At 38.8% G+C, this 25,197-nt stretch overlaps 1 long non-coding RNA gene across 1 annotated transcript in view; it reads left to right on the top strand.

The window, feature by feature from the left end:
- The window catches only part of LOC150019675 (uncharacterized), a 39,753-nt gene extending 16,312 nt beyond the window's left edge, over positions 1 to 23,441 (top strand). Inside the window, exons 2-3 of the long non-coding RNA XR_016509282.1 lie at positions 5,058 to 5,135; positions 23,349 to 23,441. This is a non-coding gene — a long non-coding RNA (uncharacterized LOC150019675). The remainder of the gene's footprint in view (positions 1 to 5,057; positions 5,136 to 23,348) is intronic.
- The last annotated feature ends 1,756 nt before the right edge of the window (positions 23,442 to 25,197 follow it).

Below are 25,197 nucleotides of genomic sequence, written 5' to 3'. Positions count from 1 at the left end.
AGTGCTTCTTGGACTTGCATAGCTTTTCCTCTCATCAGGTTCGGAAAATTTTCTGTCACTATTTCTCCTATCAGATTTTCAATTCCATGTTCCTTTTCTTCTTCCTCTCGTATTCCGATGATCCTTAAGTTATTTTTCCTAATGCTATCCTGTAATTCCCTTACATCTTGTTCATATTTTTTCAATCGTTTTTCATTTTGCTGTATTGTCTGGGAGTTTTTCTCTACATTATCTTCTAACTCACTAATCCGATCTTCTGCTTCGTTTAGTCTGCTTTTGACTGATTCTACTGTGTTTTTCAGTTCAGAGATTGTATTCTTAAGTTCTTCCTGGTTCTTGTTAACGATTTCTATGTCTTTTTTTATGCTGGTGTAGTTCTCTGCCAGTTCCCTGTAATTTTCTTGGAGCTGCTGGTAACTTCCTTGAAGGTTGTCATAGTTGATTTTAAGGATGTCGAGTATATTGAGCTTCTTTACCACCATTGTTTTGAATTCCATGTCTGACATTTGGGCTATGTCTATTTCGTCTATCTCTCTTTCTGAGGATTCCTCTTTTCTTTTCATTGAGGGGTTATTTTTGCGTCTTACCATGTTGGATTCTTTTTGTTTTTATTTATTTATTTATTTATTTATTTATTTATTTATTTATTTATTTATTGGGGGGGTTGTCTGCTTTGACTTCCCTCCTTTGTGGTGTAATATTCTTTATCGAAGGTCTGGGAGTTTCAGTGGTGCAGTCTCTTTGATATCCTGAGCCTGATGGTCTTAAGTTACCCTTTATGTCGTTTGTTTATGCTGTTCGGTTATATTTCAGATGTTCTTTGATAGGATCTTCCTTCTGGCTACTTGGTTGAGAGTCACTCTATCTGCTTTGTCTTGAGTTCTTTTGTGGATATGCTGTTAAAGACATAAACACACAGCCCAGGCAGGAGACCCACACCCTCAGAAAGTATCCCCCACTCTATCCTGCTATCGTTAGCCAACTAGCCCGTATTAATATAAATGTAAAGAGATTTGAGCTTTTATACTATAAGAAGAATAGATACGAGTTGTTTTTGGGGAGGAAAAATATAATTTTTGATAGAGGGGTTGATAGATTAATAATAGTTGAGACTGTGCAAGCCAGTTAGTAATATTTACATTGTATGTTAAGAAAAATAGAAGAAAAGGATAGAAAAATACTTAGTATAGTAAGAAAGTGGGATTGTATTGTATTTGGGTTTATATAGTAATTATATTGTATTATTTAAAGTAATAGGGGGGCTAAGCTAGACACACAAACGAATAAACCACTATTAAAGAGAAAGGATGAGAAGGAGAGGTTATATGCAACACGTTAGAGATAAAGTTTGTTATTATTGGAAGAGGTGGAGGAAAAACACTCCCCCAAAAAATCCCCAAGAAAATAGAAGAAAGAAAAGAAGAAAGAGAGAAAGAGAAGAAAATAAAAAATTTACCACAACCCTCCCAAAAAACCCCAAAAGGTTAGCAAGAAAGGAACAAAGAAAGATAGAAAAGAAAGAATACAGAAGAAAGAAAAAAGAGAGAGAAAAAAAATTGAACCAAAAAAAAAAAATATATATATATATATATACCCCCCAAACCCCCCCCCCAAAAAAAACCCCAGGAAAAGAATAAAGAAAGAAGGAAAGAAAAGAAATTATTAAGAAGAAAGAAAGAACAAGGGAGAAAAAATTTGGGAGAAAAAATTTGGAGAAAAAAAAAAAAAACGATGTTTTTACTCCGTTTTAGCCTTGGTGTGTTGCCTTCTTTTTCTGGGTCCGCAGCTGGTCTAGTGTGGCAGGTCAGAGGTTCTTGTTCTTTTGCCGGACTGGTGTGCGCACCCGGTTGCCGCTATGGTGCGCGCCCGCGGTTGCCGGCGCGGCGCGCTACCTTGCTGCCCGCTGTAGCCAGTTGAGGTGCCCTTGCGGGCAAGCCCCTGCGCGCTCGGACGGCCCGAGAGTTTGCCCCGCGGTTGGAGCCCACTGCTGCCGGGCCGCGGTGGTTCCCCGTTCGCGCCGAGGTGACCCTGCCCGCGCGGGCGGCCCGAGCGCTTTCCCCGGGATTGGCTCCTGCTTTCGCTGGGGCGCAGCAGTTCCCCGTTCGCGCCTAGGTGACCCTGCCCGCGCGGACGGCCCGAGCGCTTTCCCCGGGATTGGCTCCTTCTTTCGCTGGGGCGCAGCAGTTCCCCGTTCGCGCCTAGGTGACCCTGCCCGCGCGGACGGCCCGAGCGCTTTCCCCGGGATTGGCTCCTTCTTTTGCTGGGGCGCGGCAGTTCCCCGTTCGCGCCGAGGTGACCCTGCCTGCAAGGACGGCCCGAGCGCTTTCCCTGGGATTGGCTCCCTCCCTCGCTGGGCCGTGGCGGTTCCCCGTTTGCGCCAAGGTGACCCTGCCCGCACAGGCGGCCAGAGAGCTCCCACTGACCCCGGGCTGAGGTGCTTTCACGCTCGCACGCTGCCCCGTGCCCTCAGTCCCGCTGAGCCGAGCTCCGGGAGTTGGTCTCTCGCCTCCTAGGGCAGGGCCAGGGACACCTGCGCTCAGTGGAATCGAGCGTCCGTGGGTCGCCGCCTCTCGCTGTTCCCGTGCTGTAGCCGCCCGCCTTCCCTCACCCGTCTGGGCGGGCACAAACAGAGCCTGCGCTAGTGGTCTGCTTTCCGGCCTGGGGCCCTGCGCCCACGGGAGCTGTCTAGGGGTGTCTGTGCACAGTCCTCTGCGTGTTCAGTGGGCCCTCCCTGTGCCCGTTGGGGCACTGATCCTATGTCCGTTGGGGAATGTCCGAGGGACCGATAAAAGTTAATCTTGGTGTGTGAATATAGTATTTGTTGTATGGTTCTCTGTATTCTCTCTGTATTTTAAAATGTAAAAATCAATTATTATAGTAATTCCATTTCCAAACTTAAGAAAATTATCAGGAGTGCATGCCAAGATTTATTCATAAGGATAGTTTCTTCAGTGCTAATTATTTAAAAAACCAAAACAATCTAAAATTTGAACAATACAGGAGTTGTTAAGTAAATTATAGTAGAATCATATTGTTATTATGCATTCATTTGGAAATCTTATTTCTGTATTAGTTTCCTATTGCCATTGCAACAGAATACCACAAACTGAATGGCTTAAAAGAATACAAATGATTACCTTAAAGTTCTGGAGGTCATGGATCTAAAATGGGTCGCACTGGGAAAAATCAAGATGATGGTAGGGCTGTGTTTCTCCTGGGAAAATCTTCTCCTTGTCTTTTTCACTTTTCGGAAGCTACTGCTTTCATTGGCTCTAGACCTTTTGTTGTCACTTCACTCCAACCTTTTTTCGCCATCCTCACATCTCCTACCACTGACTCTGACCGTCCTGCCTCTCTTACGAAAACCGGTGTGATTACACGCTGCTTACCACAATAACCCGGTGGAATTTCCCCATCTCTAGATGCATAGATCAATCACATATGACAGGTCCCTTCTACCATGAAAGTTAACATATTCGCAGGTTCTGGAGATCAGGATGTGGACGTTTTCAGGGGAAGGGTATTATTGAGCTTACCAGAAAATAAGGGCATGTGAATATTGAAAGTGTTTAAAACGGAGCCTTTTAAAAATGATGATTTGTAAAACAAATAGGTGGATACGCGAATGCCTCATTGCTTTCTCCGCCTGGTCCAAGCCGCTCTCATGTCTCACTTGAAAAATTCCATCGTCTCCTTACCGGCCGCCCTGCGTTTCTCCTTGCTCCCATCTATTCTCAGTGCCGCAGTCAGAGCGATCTGTTGGAAACCCTACACCCATTTCACTCAGAGTAAAACCTCCGCAGCTCTACGCCATGTGCACCCTCTAATCAGACCTATTTAAATAGACCTCCTCCACTTGTATTCAGCTCTAGTTTTACTCACCCCTTACTGTTCCTCCCAAAGATGAGTCTTGTTTCCACCACACTTGAGGTTCCACTGTGCTTGGAATACTCTTCTCCAGATATTTTATGTGGCTCACACCCCCATTTCTTCATGTCTTCTTTCACATTTCACCTCACTGAGGCCTACCCTGACCACTTCATTTAAGATTTCAACTATACCATCATTTCTATGCACCCAGTCTTTCTTACCCGGCTTTGTTATTATCCCATAGTATATCACCTCTTAGTATTCTAAATGCTTTATTTATTATGCTTATTACTTGTCCTCCCCTGCTGAAATATAAATTCCAAAGGACAGTGCATGTTTTGTTCCAATGATATATTTGCATTTCCTGAAATAGTAAGCACTCAACAAATAGTTGTTGAACAAATGAATGAGAACCTGTTGTTATATGCCAGGTTCTGTCCTAGGTGCTGAGGCCACATCTATAAACTTGACAGTTTCTCCTTTGTTGGAACTTTCTTTCAAGTTCTCCTGTCTGCCAAAGTGTACTCCACCCAAGTCCCCAGGTTGACCGAGATGAAAGAAAACACTAGATGAGAAGCAGTAAGACTGGCAATTATTAGTCTTGCTGTCTTTACACACCATCCCCACCCTTACCACTCCAATATTTTTGTCCCAATTACAAGGCATTGTTTTACTGATGTTTTTGGAGATTAACTCAAATACATGTCATTGTTAACTGTGGACGCTCTAAAAATATCAAAAAACAACATGGCAATCTGACTAAGGGTCACAGAATAAACCAGTGGAAAATGGAAATGTGTCTTTAAACATTACTCGCTTATCATTTTACACATACACATATCAGACATATGCACATGTCCAGGTATAATTGGCTACAAAGCAAATTAGCCTTTTATTTTCTTAGGGACTATCATTTTAAAACTGCATTAAGTATAAACCTGCTCTGTGAAGTTGGGACAGAGTTGTCAGGTGACTTCAGGCTGGGAGTGTTCCATTTGTTACCAGACATCACACAGAGAGCCATTTTTAGAGATTCAGCAAAGCAGGGAAATCAGTTACTCAGAAGTACACATTTTCATCTTGCTTATTTATACTTTTCATTTCCTTTCCGTATGTCACGTACTGTTAAGTTTTACAAGGAACACCTTGTTGCGGCACCATTCTGAACTTTCTTTTTTTTAAACCAGAGAATTCACGGGCTGAGTACACAGAACGGCTGACATGCGATTTTAACTTGCTGCTCTCAACCATCAGGACTCTCACAGGTGCGATTTACAAAGACCAAAGCATGTAATATACTATTCCACTCGATTTTACTTTTTTGTACTACAATGCACATTACTGAAATTACCAAGAGTAAGTAGTAAGGCATTGTATTTTAAAGACTTATTAAAAAGAAAAATTTGAAGAACTTTAACTACTTGGGTACTATAGCCTATTATGTTCTCTTGGTCATTTAAAACCTGCTTCAGACTCTTCTCTTCACATTTGTAGAAAATATGCATAAGTGTCAATTTCTCCTCAAATACTCATCAAGCACTTCAAAGCAATATGATTGTTCAAAAAAGCATGTTATTATTTTATGTATTTTTGCTCTGTGATAATCTGGCAATTATTTTTTCATTATTTGGAGAACTTTTAAAAATAAGATTTGGGAAGGCATCTATATTCTCAAAATGTTGCTAAATTCTGGCTCATTCCATCAACTACAGCTTTAGTACATTCAGATATAGATAATTTCTGATTATACTCTAAAGTTAATAATATGAATGTCATTAAGACATTAACTGATAACTACTCATCAGAAAAATTATTTTTTACTTTTTTTACTTAGAAATATTTTATAGTTTTATATGGAAACTGTATCATGCTTCAGGATAGAAATGTTAAAGTTTACATATTTTTAGCCCAATCATTCATACCTCTAAATAACTATTAGTGATTATTTATTTTCTTTCTTATGTTTACTAGTTTCAATCAAAAGATCAGAAACCTAACTGTGACTTCTTAGTTATGTGTTCTGTAGCAAGCAGCCCAAACTATGAGCATCACTGTATATGTGATATGCAGATAATAATTCTTGCCCTACCTTACAGGAAAGTTGTAAAAATGAAATAATAAAGAAGCATATTGTAAACTCTAAAGCAACTAGAGATATAGTATTATTTTCTATTAGAGGTATTAAGTGCTTGGATAAGCATCCTCAGCTTAAATGTAACTAAAATATTCCCTCTTTTTTCCCATATTACCCATCCTTAGAAAATAGGGGCCATGAGACACATTAGACAAGTATCACACAATTTTCTTACTTGAGGTATGTAAAAGAGTCAAACTCATAAAATTGAAACCAGAATTAATGGGAGAAGTGGGGAGTTATCACTCTACAGGGATAGTTTCCGTTAAGATAAATAAACAAGCTCTAGAGGTCAGCTGTATAGCACTGTGCTTAGAGTCAACAATAACCTGCTGCACATTTAAATTTTGTCAAGAAGGCAGATCTCATGTTAAGTGTTCTCACCACAGTAAAGTAAAACAACAACAACAAAAACAACCCCTCTATTAAGTGATTCCATGATTCTATTGAGATGAAATATCCAGAACAGGCAAATCTATAGACACAGAATGTGGGTTAGAGGTTACCAGGAGCTGGAAGGGTGGGGGCAGTGGGAGTTAGTAATAGGTACATAGTTTTTACTTGGGGTAATGAAAATGTTCTGTACAACACTGTGAATGTAATTAATGCCATAGAATTATCCATTAAAAAAAGATGAAAATAGAAACATTTTATAAATATTATATATGTATATATAATCACAATAATGGAAAAAACAGGGGCTTTTCTCTGCCTAGATCTATAGTTAGACCTTTAAAAAATCATGGACATATATCCACTCCACAAATATTTACTGAGTGCCAACTTTGAGCTGTACTGTTTTAAGGACACCCCAAATGGCTCTCGTTTTTCTATGTGGGGAATACAGGTCTGTGCCCCCACCTAGTTCTTGCCTCACGCCCATGTTTACTGTGATTTTTACAATGGGGAAAACCATACTGACTCTAACTATGAAGCTCATGCTCTCCACACAGGAAAATATAAGTTTATATCCTCTTTGTACTGTAAGTCTCACAAGATCTCCGGTTCCACCTGTTGTTTCTGCGGGTGTCTCAGCATCTTTCACACTGCACTTACTGTCCTCCCTTTCCACCATTAAGCTTCTCCTTCTGACTTGACTGCTTCTAAAAGTACCAATATCATTCTCCACCCCTCCCCTAGTCTAAGAATGAAAGGAGATTTTGTGTTTTTGATCTACTACTGTTCATTTCCTCTTTTTTCAGTCTATCACTAACACTGTTCCCTACTTTACAAATTTCATATTCCAGGGACTTAAACTCTTCAGCCTGGGTTGTTTACAGTTATTAGTAAATTGCATTTCTGCCTGTGGTCCTTCTCTGTTCTGTTGCCAGAAAACTTCTCAGCAATCTTTATTAGGGCTCAGCCTCCTGCCACTGTCACTCAAAGCTATCCTCAGTGTTTTCCATCCTTCTGGGCTTTTCTTTCAGTAGCCCTAAACTTTCAGGACTTGTTCTTTGCACCAAAACCTTCATTTTTTTCTGTCTGTTTATTTGCTTGTGACATTACATTTACTAAAAAGGTACAGAGTGGGGGGAAACTAGGTTTACAGTTGTTTGTATGGAAAATAATGCAATAATTAATAAATAACAACACAAGAATAAACTCTGTTTTCACATACTCACAATGGCAACCCTACTTTTGACTCACCCTGTACAGCTAACTCCTTGTTGTAGCCTCACCTCTTTTCCTGCCCATTATTGAAGAAATAACCCATCACCTTTATGAGAGAAAGCCTAGCACAGAATGCAATCTTTCCTCTTTATGCCCATTGCTTTTTAAAAGTCTAACAGTTTTCATGTCCATGACTTGCTTTTCAGAGCTCATACTTTATCTGTTTAATGTTGTTACTGAGCTCAGCACATTCTCAGATTGTCCTCATATCTTACAGTGCAGGATCAATAGACTAAAAATGAAACAAATCATGAGGAGAGATATAAAAAAAGAATGGAGAGAAGAGTTTTGAGATGTTGAGAAAAGAAGTCACTATCCAGGACAGAAGAAGAAAATACAATTTTGGGAGAAAGAAAGAAAATATATTAAATAAAGCAATAAATATTAAAGGAAAAAATGTGACTTACATTCCTCCCTTGGCTGTCGGTTTTTCTTAGTTTTAATGGTTACCTGTGTGTTCCTGGAGTACTTAAAGGTCTTTACAGTGCAAGATAAATATATGAAACAGACACTCAGTACTGATTTTTGCTTCATTTCCAGATATAATTTCTTTGAATTTTACTCTTTCTGGGAAGTTTTCTTGTTTTACTAAGTGAAGATATGAAGTCAGTCATGATTCACTAGCATTTTGGCACTTTTGTGTTATAAGAAAATCAGTAAACATCTTGTTCATTGTCTTATTTTTAAGAAAGAGATCTGCTTTAAGAATTAATTTATTCTGTCTTAATTATCTTAGTATTTGTCACTGATTCTCAAGACCCTATTTTTGAACATTTAGGAATTATCACGTTCTTTAAAAAAAATTTTAATCCTCACTTGGGGATACAATTATTGATTTTAGAGGAGGAAGAGAGGGAACAAGAGAGGAGGAAAAAACATTAAGGTGAGAGAGAAACATCAAGTAGTTGTTTCCCATATGCATCCTGACCAGGGATCAAACCCCTAACCTAGGTATGTGCCCTGACCGAGAATCTAATCTGCAACCTTCAGGTGTATGGAATGATGCTCCAACCAACTGAACCAGCCAGCCAGGGCTGATTATCACTTTCTTAAATATCAAATAAATATATGATGAGGCAGTAAATTTGCTTTTAATTTTTAAGATTTTTTGAAGAAAGAACTTTTAATTTTATTAAACTGTATCCATGTTTTGAACATAACAGCAATTTACTCCAATATAATAGAAAAAATAATCAGTGTAATTAGCACTGTGACAATAATGCCATGTATTGAATCTACTATACACCAGATGTTTTATGTATACAAGGTCTGTCTGGAAAAAGTCAAGCCATTGTTAATATAATGATTACGGTTTGCTTGATATCAAGGTAACCTGGCAACCAAGAGAGTGGACTGGAATGCAAATGTATGAACAATGATGACTTCACTGTACTAGTCAGTGGGGGCAGTAGCACCATTGAGTGATCATGTATACTGTGTACCCGTCACATTCAAAATGACTCAGTGAGCTGAGCAACAAATCTGCATCAAATTTTGCATTAAGCTTGACCATTCCTCCATGTAAAGTATTTGGATGAGTCAGAAGGCTGCAGCTATGGGCAACTGGTGATTGGCAGCTTCATCATGACAACACACCCGCTCATGCATCACGTCTTCTGCAGTTTTTTTTGTGAAACACCAAATCATCCAGGTGATTCAGCCCCTCCACTACTGCCAAGGTTGGCACTCTGTGACTTCTGGTTTTCCCCAAACTAAAATCACCTTTAAAAGAAAGAGATTTCAGGCCATCAATGAGATTCTAAAAATACCATGGGGCAGCTGATGGTGGCTGGGAGAACTGTGCGAGGTTCCAAGGTGCTTACTTTGAAGGGGACTGAGGCATAATTTTTATTTGTACAATGTTTCTTATATCTTGTATCTCCTTCAATAAATATCTATTTTTCATATTATACAGATGGATACTTTCTGGACAGACCCTGTGTGTCTAATCTTCACAGTATCAAGTTATCAGCGTTTTAAAACACATTTACAAATGAGGAACCTGACTTTCTAAGTAGATAAATAGTGCAAAGTTATGCCGCTGATTAATTTGAGTCAAATTTGTAATGCAGTGTAAGCACACATTCATATTTCCACTATGCCATGCTGTGCTAGTTAAGCATTTCTAAGATTAACATTCTCAAATTCTCTGCAGTATTCTGCAATATGACAGCAAAAGCATATAGGTTTCAATACTTCCAAATATTTAAAATTCACAGCAGAGGTTAACCCACCCTAGCTTTTCTAGCTGTCTTAAGGTATGCAATATCTATGGGCACCTGTAGGTGTCACTAGCAGGCCTACTGGGTAAATGGAGAAATGAGCAAAGGAACAACAAGGGTGATAGAAGGAAAGCAAAAGAGAGAAATGGGGGAGGGGGAGGGGATACTTTTGGTGAGGAGTGTGAATACTACCAACAACAGGCCACCAGATACCTCTATTTGTGAGTCTAGTTTCATATTTAATGCATTTCTGAAAATATGTGTGAAAGTCTTACATACATAATCAAATAATAATTAATTGTAGGAAGAGTCTCTCTTCTAAAAGAGTTAAAAAAAAAAAAGCTATCGCATCTCTGTTACACCTAATGTTCAATGATAAAGTCCCAACATTCCATATATGTCTTTAGGTGTGTATTTTTTGTGTTTAATTTGACAATCAAATACATAGTTGACTTCCTTAAGTCTAATGAAAATCTGGTGACAACATGATTTTATAAAAACTTTAAACATTTTCTACTGTTAGCTAAGTGTATTAGGTTTATAAGAATCATACTTCTTGCCATCTGACTCAGCATAATTTGTTTTCCAGTTTTCATATTTTTCATTAAGGGGTAAGAACAAAATGCAATCAGATATTAAATACAAATGCCCCTTGACTTACCACAGTGTTACATTCCAAAAAATCCATTTTAAGTTGAAAATATTGTAAGTTGAACATGCATTTAATACACCTAACCCACCCAACATCCTAGCTTAGCCTTGCCCATTTCTACTGAATGCCCATTGGTTTCCTACCCTCATAAGATTGAAAAAGCCTAAATTAAACCATTGCAACTCAGGAGCCAGCTATACAAAAACTGGTGCACATACATGGTGATGTCACTTAAATTGAACTATAGCCCGGGAAGAACTCCTTTTGGTGACAGCTTGAAATATTTGTCAGCTGATTATAAAGGTCTGAATTGAGAATCCTTAAAGTTGTTTAGGCACTGTTGTATATGGAAGATGAACACATTAAAAACAGAAACTGCCTATAATTACCTACCTTTTGTCTTCTTGGTTCAAGTGTCCAGAGTACCTGCCATCTTGTCCAAATATTTGGAAAGTTCCTTTTTGGCACTTGGCCTAACTTAGAGATGCTCCTTAGCTTACTTCAGAGAAAGTGAGCAGTGTATTTGATAAATGCTGATTAGTCTGCATTTTTAATTAAATATCAGCCTCAGGGAAAGGTACCATTAGAAATTCAAAGCAGAAAAACTTTAAGGCCAATAAAGAGTTCTAGAGATACAGTATAAGTGAACTAAAAGAGGAAATATTTAATAGCTTCAGTCTACCTAGAAGAATAAGTGCTTTATGACATTGAAAGATGTTTAGTAAGCTGTTTATTTATAAGAACCAAGACTAAAACCATATTTAGCACTGCAAATTTAGTAATGTTAGGGTACTATTTTAAATTCACTTTGATGATTCCATTATCTTTTATTTTCCTAGCTACTTTTTGAGATGAATAAGCAGCTACAGTTTTATCAATATAAGGCATCCTCAGAATTCTAGATATAAAATACTTAATAAGATACAATTTATTGACCTGAGACACAGAGGCAAACACACACAGGAGACTTCTGGGCAAGATGAAGGCCTAGACCGACATGCTCCATCTCCCTCCACAACTAAGAAGAAATACAACTACTGCAAGACCAGAAATAACCAGAAGTTCCAGAAAATAAATGGAAGTCCAACGTATGAAGTTATAAAGAAGTGGTGCTCATCCGGACAGGTAGAAGGGGCGAAGCTGGGGCGGAGAGGTTAAGCTGTGCTGGCGGCGGCTGCAGCAGCGACAGTAGAGGGACAGCGGTAAGCACAGACACCCATATTTAAGGGGAGGTGAGAAGCGCCTGAGGAGCACCCTTGGATGCAGACCAGACCTGTCAGCTTGCGATTCCAATGTCAGGGAATTGTCTTGGACTGTGCGGCCCGGAGGGGGTGGGGATGGAGGAGGCCGCTCCCAGTCTCTCAGTGGAGATTGAACAGCAGGAATCCATCTTGGACCCCCACCCCCACACAAAACACCACAGCGTGGTGAGAAGGGTTGCCCGGTTGTGACAAGTGCATGGGGCTCCACCCCCTATAGCCTAGGAGGTGTGACAGCTATGCCCAGGAAGCAAAGGTAAACTCAAAACTGTCAGGATGGCATAGATCATGATAGATAGCAAATATCTAATCTACTGAAGCAGCAGATAGGAAATCTTTCTGAGGCATAGTTCAGAGCTTTGGTTATAAAAATGCTTACAGACCTAACAGCAGATCTTAAACAAGATGGGGAAGGAACAAAGGCTAGTCCTGCTGAAATGAACAAAAACACATATGAAACTAGTGGTGAGGGAAATCAACAAATCGGAACACAGGGAAGGAACAAACAGTCAATCAGTGCAGAAAGAGGAAATGAAAAGTGAGGAAAATGAGGAGAGGCTCAGAAACCTATGGGACAGCTATAACCAGGCCAACATCCAAATCATAGGGTTCCCAGAAGGTGAAGAAAAACTAGACATTGAAAAATCATGTGAAAACTTAATGAAGCAGAACTTCCCAAACTTGGGAAAGGAAATAGACTTACAGAGAGTTCCAAAACAACTGGACCCAGGGAAAACCACACCAAGACACATTATAATCAAAATGTCAAAAATTAAAGATAAAGAGAGAATCTTAAAAGTATCAAGAAAGAAGAAGAGAATTATGTACAAAGGGGTCCCAATAAGACTATCAGCTGATTTCTCAAAAGAAACTCTGCAGGCAAGAAGGGACTGGCAAGAAATATTCAAAGTAATGAAAAGCAAAAACCTACAACCATGATTACTCTATCCAGTGAAGCTGTCATTCAGAATAGAAGGGCAGAGAAAGTGCTTCCAGGACAAAATAAAACTGAAGGAGTTCATTAGATCCAAAACACTGTTCTATGAAATGTTAAAGGGACTTGTTTAGGAGAAAGAGGATCAAAACCATCAAAACTAAAATGAAAACTGTATCACAACAACCAACAACAGAAGCTAGGAAACTGAAACAAAGGCAAACTAAGTAGGCAACGGGAATGGGAAAAGAATTATAGGTATGGGAATATTATGGGGGGAGGTCAGCAGGGAGAGGGCAAGGGGGAAAGGTAGGGAGATGGTACAGGAATTAAGAAGCATAGTAGGAGGGAGTAGACAGGAAGGTGTTGAGAAGAACTATACGCACAACCAATGGGCATCAACTAATGGGTGGGGAAAACTGGAAGGAAGGGGGTTATTGGGTGGAGGGGAACAAAGGGAAAAGAAATTGGGGCAACTGTAACAGCATAATCAATAAAGCATATTAAAAAAAGATACAATTTATTGTGCAAAAGCACTGTGCAAAGATGAAAAGATATTTAATATCTTATTTTTCCTATATTCATTATGAAGCCTAATTCTGACTGAGTGCATCTGAAGCATTTAATACATATTTATTTACTTTAGTATAGTGTTGAGAAAATACTGTATTGGGAATTATAAATGAAAATATTATTCTCAACTCTATCAGTTATTAATTGGAATATCTTTGTTTAATTATTTGTCTTGTTACTTCATTTTAAATTTTTGTTTAGATATGGTTTTGGAGTAAATAATGACAAAAAAGTGGATCAGGATGGAAAAAATGTTTTGCTGTGAGAACAAGAAGCTACTTGAACTTGTCTATATAACAGCTGTACAGGAGGCCATCTTTACATTGTATAGCACACTAGTTGCATGAGGTGGGGGGAATATATAGTGCTGAGATCTAATTTATGTATCTTTGTAGTACTTACCAAAGTTTAGGGTAAACTATAGACAGCTATACTTATTTCTTAGTTTCCATTTCAGAATTATAAGCTCCTCGAGGTTATAATATGCTTCATTTTTCATTACCTTTCATAGCTCATATCTTACATATTATAAATGCTGCTGCAAAATATTAGATTTTAACTAGTTAGATAACTTTAGATTTAATTATTATACACTACAAATTATTTAATTTTGTAATTTGTTTAACTAAAATTATTGCTATTTAACTAAAATAAACTTTTTTTAACATTTAAAAGCAATCCATCTTTGTTACAGAATATTTGGAAAATTTAGAATATAATGGAAGCCATAATTATAAATAAAAATTTCCCAGAGCTTCATAAATAAGAGGTGCATTTATTCATTCACCAATCCTGAGCACAGCCTACTGCTCAGGGATGGGTGAAGAGTCCCAATAAGCCCCTGTCTTCATGAGCTTGTGTTCCAGTGGTGGGAGACAGACTACAAAACAAACCAACAAACAAAGTCAAAACATTTGGAAAGCTGTGTTCTGGCACAAACATCCTAAAGTAGAGAGAACTTCATGTGTAGAAAATTTTTGTGGCTGGAAAATGTGAGCAAAGGTTGAGAGTGGTATATGTAGATGCTCATGCCAGCCACTGTTTAGGAAGTTGAGATTTTACTCTATAAACAGTATGAAGCCACTGAAAGCTTTTAGGTAGAGAGCTCATGTGGTTTTATTTTTTTAAAAAAGAAAGAAAGAAACACCAGCCGGAAAATACAAATCAAAACATACTTACTGCAATATGGGTGATGGGAGATCAAAAGTAGAAGAAACAGACCCAATAGGAGGCTATTGCAATAATATACCTACCTGAGAGATGACTACAGCTTTTACATATTAAAGGGTCAGCAGAGGAGAGGAGAAGTGATAGATTCAAAATATATTCTGGAAAAAGAACTAAGAGAACTTGCTGGTAGATTGGATATGGGGAAGAATCAGGAATGACCCTGGGACTTTAATTTAAATCACTGGGTAGACAATAATTCTGTTTAAAGAGACAGCAAGAATTAAAGGAGAAATACTGTGAAAAAGACCTCTACTTGACACACAGTATCAATTCTCCCCTTCTTTCTTGATAACAGAATTTATATTTCATTAAAGATGGAAACAGACCCAGTTAAAATCCATTTTTTTGCATTCCCTTCTTTGAAGGTAGATGTGTGCCCATTGGCTAGGTTCTGACCAATAACATGTAATTGGAAATATTTTGTGAGATTTCTGGAAAGGCAGTTTCAAGCACAGTGATGTATCCCTTTTAGCCTTTTATCTTTCCTCTGTCTTCTTTCATGAAACCTGGTTATGAGGTGGCATGCCAAGACTGCCATAGATATGAAGTGATATGAAAGATGGAAGAACCAGCTAAGATGGTAAATCAAAAACACAAAAAAACCCTGATGACCAAGGAGCCTACATAGTAGTTCTGAATGTTGACCTTTAAGCCTATTTCATATAAGAGAAAAATAAAATTTATATTTCAAGCCTCTGTTTTTTGATATTTTCTTTTACTTGAAGCTGAATTCAACCTACGGTGTTACCAACTGGTTTGAGGAGAGGGATTAAATATCAACAACTATGTTTTGAAATAATTTGAGATGCCTATTAGACATCCAAATGGGAATGCTAAGTAAGCAATTGGATATACAAATCCGGTTCTAAAATGGGAGACTAGGGCTGAAGATGAAAATTTGGGAGATATTGAGAGAGTTAAACTATGAGATTGATAAGATCTGGTAGGAAGAAGGATGTATGGAGGGAAAAGAGGGCCCAGCACTGAGCCCTGGAACCCTCAATATTTAGGTACCAGCACAAGAGGAGGAACCAGAGAGTGAGGCTGAGAGTAGGAGGTGGTAAGAGAATTCAAAATTTGTGGTTTCATAGCAGCAAAGAAGGGAAAATATACAAACATATAGGGAGCTGTCAGTTGTATTGAACAGATTGAGTAGAAAATTAAATGGAATGAATTGAGTACAGGTATCCCCTGTATAACCTGGTACAGTATTCCTTCACTTATCATGGGTATTACATTCTAGAATCCCCTGTGATAGGTGAAAATCCTCAAAGTAGGAACCTTATATTTATTTTAAGGCTTTGTAAACCCTTCCCACACACTTATAAACTGTTCCCAGTCCCTTATTAACCTTTCCCACTCCCTTATTAACCTTTTCCACACTTTATAAACACTACTTATGTTCTTAAACATATTCTACACTCTTAAATCTATGTAACTTTAACAACATACATATACAGTACTGTAAAATTTTATATGGATACTCACCAGTGAAGTATACTACAACTTGAATGATGAAGATGATGAATTAGCTGTGCAGTACTGATGATGATGAAGGTGATGAAAATGAGATGAATGTTCTGCACAGCAAAGAAGAGCATTACAGCTCTTCTAAAGGCACCACTTCATCAGGCTCTTCTTCAAGTGGTGCAGTAGTATCTTCGGCCTCATCCATAATTTCTACTTCTGCTAAAGGTGTAGGCGTAACCGACCTTTTTGTTGGAGTGATGAAGATAGTTATGGGGAGTTGCTGGCGCTGCTTCTTCTTCTGATTGAGAATAATTTTGTAAAGTGACATGGCACTGTTGATTGAATTTGCAAACTACAATGAACAAACCATGTGGGGTTCCCATTCTTCAGCCACTCATTGAAGTTCTTTGGCCATTTTGACCATGGTTGCAAGATGATCAAGTGTTAGGCCAACCTCCTCCTCTTCTTCAACCCATTGTTCATCTTGTTCCTCATCCTCTTCTTCACTTGCTGACTTAGTGAGCTCCTCCAGGTCTTCATCCATCAATGGTTGAGAGTGCACATCGATCAGGGTATTTACTTCTTCTGTAGTCATGTCACTGAAGCCCTCTCCTCCCAGTATTTTTGCCAGCTTCATGGCCTTATCCACCACAGAGTGATGGATTTCATCAGGAGAGAATCCCTTGTAATCATTGACCACTTCTGGCCACAGTTTTTTCCAGCTGATATTCAAAGTCTCACTCTTCATCTCCTTTATGGTCTTCTGTATATTTTGGAGACATGATGCAATTGTGTACTCAGGCCAGTATGCCTTTAGAGAGAAGTCTTCATCCAAGTCCATAGCTTCAATGAGGTTTTGCAGAGCATTTCGGGTGTAGAGTGACTTAAAAGTGCGAATAACACCTTGAACATCCATTGGCTGAATGAGAGATGTGGTGTTCAGCAGCAAGAAGTCTATCTGGATGCCATCATATGTCAGGTTGACAGCATGGCCTCCAGCATTGTCCATTATCAGAAGCACTTTGAAATCAAAACCTTTCTCTGCCAGATAAACCTTAACCTCTGGGATAAAACATTGATGAAACCAATCAGTTGTGAGAAGTTTCATGATCCAAGCCTTAGGGTTGTGCATCTAGTACACAGGTAACACATTCCTATTTTTGTTTTCTAGGGCCCTTGGGTTCTTGGACTTATAAATAAGCCCTGGCTTTATCATAAAGCCCTCAGCATTCCCACACATGATTAAAGTTACCCTATCTTTTTGGGCCTTGAAACCAGTGGCTTTTGCTTTTTCCTTCATAATGGAAGTGTGAGATGGCATCAGTTTCCAGAATAAGCCCGTTTCATCCATGCTGACAACTTGTTCAGGCTTATAGCCTCCTTCCCTGATGATGTCTTTGAACGTGTTGTTCACGTACTCCTTGGCTCTGGCTTAGCCACAGAGGCAGCCTCTCCGTGCAGAGGGACGCTCTTGAGTCCAAAGCATTTCAGAAATTTATCAAATCAGCCCTTGCTGGCATTGAGTGGGGTTGGTCTGGTTGGAGAAGCACTCGATGCTTCAGCGTCATTGTTGTCATCCTCTTCATTATCATCACCATCGTGATCATCCCTTTTTGCTGCTAAATGATCACACAGTTGCTTGGCCTTCGTCCGGATGGTGTTTGTATCCAGTGAGCTATTCTTTGTTCTGCAATCATTTATCCACACAGCTAATGCAGACTCCATCTTCACAATGATCTTATTGTGGAAAGTAACCACTCTCTTTGCTGTTTGGTTGAAAGTAACTGATGATGTTGACCTGATATTCTTCTCATCCTTTATATAGTGAACCGTAGACTCATTGATTCCATAATGGCGGCCAGCAGATGCATAGCTTCTCCCTTCTTTCAACATGTTGAGAAGTTCCACTTTCTCTTTTATGGTAAGCATCTTCCTCTGGTGCTTGTGTTCACTGCCAGAATCCTTAGAAGATGCAAAATGTTTGGGTGGCATCATAGGGCTTGCAATAAATTCAGTCTTTAAGAAAAATTTCACAAAACACAACACTGCAGAGCAAAACTATGCACAGCAATCAAAGATAGGAGTGATATGGACAAGGCGAGATACTGAACATATGTGCACAGTGTGGGATAGCAAACAGACTGATGCTACCATTACTGAGCCAATCAGCACCCAGGATACACAAGACAATGCTCTGGTTGGTCACCTTCCATCAATCAGCCAATCATGTGCTGTGTACAATTTCATGTAGGCAAACAAGCTCAAGTGTATATCTCATTTTCAGCGTAATGTATATGTTTGTCCACAAAAAATATATACTGTAAACAGTGTACAGTACAGTATTCCCTCACTTATCGTGGGTATTACACTCCAGACCCCCTCTCCCTGCAAAGTAGGAAGCTTACATTTATTCTACACTCTTAAACCTACATAACTTTAACAACATACCTATACAGTACCACAAAATCCCGCGATATAGCAAAAAATCCGTGATAAATAATTAAATATAATATTTTTTAAAATCCCGTGATACAGTGAGGCTGCAATAAGAGAACCGCGATATAGCGAGGGGCTACTGTATATTTATTTCTGTTTAATATTATTTTAATGTTAGAATCATTTATTATATATATTTATATATTTTTTGAAAAATTTTAGGCAAAAATCATTAAAGTAATAAATACTATGCATATCAATATGTATATAGTACCACAAAATCCCATGATATAGCAAAAAATCATGATAAATAATTAAATATAATATTTTTTAAAATCCCGCGTTACAGTGAGGTCGCGATAAGTGGACAGCGATATAGAGAGGGACTACTGTACTTCTATAACACGGTTTTGCTGTGACACAGTTAGAGAACTGGGGAAAACTCCCATATAACATGAAATTAGGGAAATCCCTGTATAATACTGAACATGACAAAAGCTTTTAAGAGCAGAAGAAATTCACTTAAATTTTTTCATTTGAGCATGTACGTCATATCAGATTTGCCTATAGAATTTTAAAATTAAACAGAATTTTAAACCCATTTTGTTCATGAAGTATTAATTACACTTTAAAACTAAGTGTGTTTTTCTTTTTTCTACATTACACATACATATATTTTTTAAATGAAGATCCTTGCACTGAAAGGAGCACACAGTTTAAGAGAGAACTTCAAAAGTGCTTAGGGACTTCCGGCCAAGATGGAGGCTTAGACGGACGCGCTAGGTCTCCCTTGACAACTAGAGAGGAATACAACTACTTCAAAACAAAGGAGAACTAGAAATTCCAGAAAATAAAACTACACGGAAGCCCAACATATGAAGTTATAAACCAGCGGCGCCCTTTGGGCAGGTAAGAGCGAAAGGGGGCGGTGCTGTTTGCGGTCGCACCAGGGACAGCGGCAGGGAGGACAATCCCAGAAGCAGGGAGAACAATTCCGGCTGCAGTCGAACCCCTGGCAGCTCGCGACCCCAACGCTGGGGAAAGCAGCCACCACATCGCCTTGAACAGTGAGGCCCAAGGGGGCGGGAGGACGGATCCCGGTCACCTAGCGGAATAACTGTGTGAATCCATCTTGGACCCCCGCCCCCAAAGAAGGCACCACAGGGCTGCGAAATAGGTCGCGGACAGGCACCGGTCGCTGGATTGTGACGACAAAGCACCACGGCACAGCAAGAAAGGCTGCCGAACGGCGCCGGTCGCTGGGTCATTACGAGTACACAGGCACTGACCCCTACAGCCGGCCCAAGAAAACAAAACGCATCTGTCAAAATGAGGCAGACAACTATAGAAGTCCCGGTGGCACAGCTCACCAGGAAACAGATGAGGAATCTGACAGGTGAACAAATAAGAAACCTGTCAGAGGCTCAGTTCAGGGCCATTGTTATCAGGTGGCTTACAGAATTCACAAAAGAGCAGGAAAAAGATGAGAAAGAAGTGAAAAACACTCATAACGAAAGGAACAAAACCACATACGAGACAGATGGTGAGGAAAAAAAAAAAATCCAGAGTTCATTTCAACAAACTGGAATATGGAGAAGGAACAAGCAGTCAACCAATGCAGAGAGAGGAAATGGGAAGCAACGATGAGAGGATCAGAAACCTCTGGGACAGCTATAAAAGGCCCAACATAAGAATCATTGGTTTGCCAGAGAGCGAGGAAGATGAACTAGAACTTGAAAAATTGAGTGAAAATATAATAAAGGAGAACTTCCCAGACGTGGGGAAGGAAATAGACTTACAGGTCCAGGAAGCACAGAGAATTCCAAAAAAACTGGACCCAGGGAGAACCACTCCAAGACACATTATAATCAAAATGTCAAAAATTAAAGATAAAGAGAGAATCTTAAAAGCAGCAAGAGAGAAGAAAAGAATCATGTACAAAGGGGTCCCAATTAGACTATCAGCTGACTTCTCAAGGGAGACCCTGCAGGCAAGAAGGGACTGGCAAGAAATATTCAAAGTAATGAAAATCCAAAACCTACAACCACGAATACTCTATCCAGCGAAATTGTCATTCAGAATAGAAGGACAGAGAAAGTGTTTCCAGGACAAAATAAAACTGAAAGAGTTCATTAGATCCAAACCACTGTTATATGAGATGTTAAAGGGACTGGTTTAGAAAAAGGAGGCTCAAGACTATGAAATCTAAAATGAAAACTGCATCACAAGAAACAACAGAAGCTAGGGAATTGAAACAAAGGCAAACTAAACAGGCAACGAGAGTGGAAAAAGAACTATAGGTACGGGGAACATATTGGGGGGAGGTCAACAGGGAGGGGGAATGGGGAGAGGGAGGGAGATGATATAGGAATTAAGGATCATGGTAGGAGGGAATGGAATAGACAGAGAGAGGTTGAGAAGAACTGTATGCACAACTAATGGACATGATCTAAAAGGGGGGGACAACTGGAGGGAGGGGGGCCACCGGGTGGAGGGGAGCAGAGGGAAGGGAAATTGGCACAAATGTAATATTATAATCAATAAAACACATTAAAAAAAAGTGCTTAGTACTGTATAACGAAATTTATAAAGATCTCTCAGCTAAAAGCAAGCAACCTAAAATAACAGTTTTTTTTTTGCAAAAAAGTAGCGCATAGAACTGAAGATAATGCTGAAGAAAGTTCAGAGGATGGTATCTTGTCAAAAAGAAAACACATTTTGTTAATGGAACTTAGTAGTGATGATGAAGAAAGCATTACTTAATTCATATCCATATGTAATGCTTTTGATGAAAATTGCTTTGATAAAGATATTTCTCTTAATTATAAAATTATAATAGTATGTTTTTAAACTTTTGGAACCGAACCCCTCTTTTTGTACTAGTTCTTTGTTTCATATAACATAGATTCACATAATACAGCATTTGTTAGGAATCTAACAACCATGTTGTACAGGGGTTACCAGTACCAAAAAAAGGAAACTGTCTGTTATGATTGACTAACATGAAAAACATTTTATTTCTGACAGGAACAGTTTTGATGGGATGGGGTGGGGACCTGGAGCCTGGATTGGAGGGAAATAAAAGAAGTTGAATGGAAAGGTTTTAATTTCCTGCAATGTGGAAACATAAATATCTTGGAAAGCCTCCCAACAGAAAACTAGGCAAAGTATATATAACACACACCTCCTTACATGTATAGGTAAACTGCAAGAAATTAAGGAGAATCCCTATGAGTAGTAATGAAGACGGGTAAAGAGGAACTTAAAAACCATAGGGATAAGCTGAAATAAAAGTATATATAGCTGCTGCTGGTAATTTGCCAATCACTGTTTAAATATTTTTCTTAGACATTGAATCAATACATAATATTTATTAAGTATTAGTAATGTATGAAAACAATCATGATAAAATGGACAGTTACAAGAGTTTTTAAAGTCTACTCCATGCTCCTTATAATACTTCCCTTTCCTACCCCTGCTCAGTGTGAACTCCATCCTGAATATTTTATTACTATCTTCACTTTCTTTATAGTTTCATCAAAATTGTGATCCCAAACAAGGTTCTGTTTAGCACAGCAAGTTTTAACGTATGGTTAAATAAATTCATAGTTTTTACGTTTTTCTGCATCTTGGTGTTTTTTTGGTTGTTTGTTGTTTGTTTGTGGCTTAAGAGTATTTTTCTGATGTTTATCAATGTTGTTACATGAAGCCATAATTCAAGAGCCAATGACAAAGGAAGCACTGCAGAGTGTCGACGAAAAGCTGGTTTTGTCTACTGAAGAACGTGGCAGAGGGTACGCTGAGTGACGGCCATGCTGGCAGGGCCAGAGGCAGCTGGCGGCTTGGCGTTTGGAAGGACAGAGGGAGCACTCCTGACCCTTCCTGCGTTACCCGAACGCTTCGTAGGCCCAAGTGTGAGCAGAACTTAGTCTGTGATCCTGTGTGCAGATATTTGCAGATGTACTTGCACACTGTTGTACAGGAGAAAGACAGATGTACGTGGCCCTGAACCTGCACCAGGGCAGGCACCCTTGTCGGTTCTGAAGTCCACTCATCCCCCTTCTGGGCCTTTAGCCAGGGTCAAATGCCTGTTGAGGGCGCCCCATTGGCCTGGACATTTCCCAAGATTCCTGCGCTTCTCTGCTTCTGCTCCTGGCAGGCTTGCTTTCCTGGCACCCTTGCCTTGATAGTTTCACCGTGTTTCAAAAACCCACCCCTAATGAGTAAAAGTGGCGTATGATAATTCACAAAGAAAATCAACATTTTTCAAGTGTTTTCACTTAAAAAAAAAAAAAAAAACTCTTTTAATGCTTCCATAGAGAAGGGAGGGGTCGTTCTTATTTCGTATTTCATATAGTTTTTCTAGTAAAAATAAAAATTAAGAACTTGTGCCATTCTGTGTTCTGGATTTTTTAAAAAGTGCTAGATAAAAATGCACTGGGTTATTTTGGTTGCTATCATGCTTTCCATCCTCAGAAATTCTTCCATATAAAACTTCAAATACCTCACGTTTATAGCACTATACTGCCACCCTTATTTTATAAATAGGGAAGCAAAGGTTAAAGAAGCTAAGGTGCTCATCCATGACCACAGAGTTCTAGGGAAATAAATTCTCAGAGTAGACCCTCACTCAAGCACTTTGCATTGACATCTGACCGTAGGGTAGAGAGTGGTTTATGCAAATGTGGAAATGAGTTAATCTACCAAGTGTTAATCAGTGATCTTATTATTAAATATATTGTACTAAATGCATGAAAGAAATCACAAAATGTAATTGATAGACATTTAATTAATTGTCTGCATTACAGCTGTACCATTACAGCCTCTTGTCAAACATGTTTGATGCAACATTAAGCACTTCAGAGAGTTTAGAGCTCACAAAGGACTTCTTCCCCAGGCCTACCTGGAAAGAACTCTTCTATCAAATGCCAGCTGAAGTGCCACTTCCTCTAAGAGGCTGTTTATTTTGCATTTCTGCTTTCACTCGGCTAAAGAGGTAAGCTCATATTTCTCTGTGTCCCGATGATATTTTGTTCATATAATAGTTTTTGAGGGTTGGTTGGTTGGTGTGCTTAACACACCACCTCGATTCTTAGCTTATCAAGGGCAGAGACCACATGTTACTCATCTCTGTGTTCCTAGTATTGAACACACTCGCAGGGTAATATGGTAGGTGACTCACAGTTGTTTATTGAGTTAAATCCTTTCCTGTGCAGATGTGAGAGCACTGGAAATTCTACTTGTTTGGGGGTCAATGTATGCTTATCATAAAATGCACATTACCTTGGGACTTATATTGCAGTGTTTTCCTTGGATGCTTTGCACACCTTGCAGTTTTTTCTGGGACTGAGTTGTTACAAATATTAGAATCATATTTAATCATTTAAATGTTCCTCAAAGAATGCTGGCTAGCCTAAAACTTCCCCAGAGTACTTCTCTCCTGCATTCTCCTTTTCTATTTCTTCTCTGGAAATCATGATTTTTCTCTTTACTCTTCCTTTTTTGTACTTATCAAGAAAGGTTTTACCAAGAATCAAATTTCTTGAGGGTTATTTATATAAAAGCTCTTAAGATTCAAGATTTTCTGTCATTTAAACCTTTCATAATTTATTCATACTTCCAGGATGTTTGTTTTTTCTTTTAGTGGAATGGAAAAAAAGTTAGAGACAGAGCATGCTTATTCTCATACTTAATATTTTTACATTTACCCATTCTTGATTAATTACAATGATATGCTGCAGATGTCCAGCATAAAATGGATCATTTAATGTGTAATTATACCTTTTAGATGAATTCCAGATCTATTGCTGTTATTTTCCATGGACTAGAGCAGTTATGTGCCTGAAAGGAATTAAGTTCCAACCATCCTGTGTCATAGGATATTATCTCATGGAAGATGAGAGTGAAATAGAAACTAGCTTGAGAAGAATTTCTTCTTATAATAACAAAAGTGTCACTCTGGGAATGCTTTGAAGTTGCTGAAAGATGGGAAACTGCCAAATGCCACATTAGCTAATGTAAAAAGTGAACTCCATTTTACAGATGGTGAAACTGTTCACAGGGTAGCGAGTAATACTGCCTGCCACCAGAGGAGCAGGCCTTCAGAAAATGTATCATGGACTTAGTAACAATATGCTGTTTGTATGTTTCAACTTTCTTCATAAAACAAGAATTCCTATCTTTTAACCCCTACCCCAAAAGAAACTTTTAGTGTTGAAGGGATAAAAAGGTTAAACAAACCAAACAAAACTATAGCATTTTATTTTATTTTTTGCTTCATTTCAAATTTGATCATATTGGCATAGTGCTAACATGCTATGTTTTTCTATAGAGGTAACCATCAATCAAGAGAGCACTGAATATCCATGGCTGAATTTTTAGAGATAATAGAAACTTCTAAAAATTTTTATTGGTTTAATAATAGCATCAGAATTTCAACAAAAACTCTGAAATAAATTAACACCTATATTTCCAAATTATTTAATTGAACTGTGCACCTAACACCTTAATTTGGTTGTAGGTTTTGAAACTTTGTCTCCGTCTTGGAGATTTTTTTATGGGGATGATAAACTATTGAAGTGCTTTCAAGGTCAAAAACGTTGTGCACCAGAGATGCCTTTCAAATGCAGTGTTTCATAGAGCTGTTTTATCGAGGTCTAGGGTAAATTCCAGAGCAGGAGTATGAATGTTAAGCTTACTGAGTGGCAGGTTTGATATGGCAGTGCTGTATGCTAAGGGTCAGAAGC

This window comes from Furipterus horrens, unplaced genomic scaffold, assembly GCF_987537825.1.
Source record: "Furipterus horrens unplaced genomic scaffold, mFurHor1.1.pri manual_scaffold_2, whole genome shotgun sequence".
Taxonomy (NCBI): Eukaryota; Metazoa; Chordata; class Mammalia; order Chiroptera; family Furipteridae; genus Furipterus; species Furipterus horrens.
Note: the sequence above shows the minus strand (reverse complement) of the source record. Positions and strands in the feature narration are given on the sequence as shown.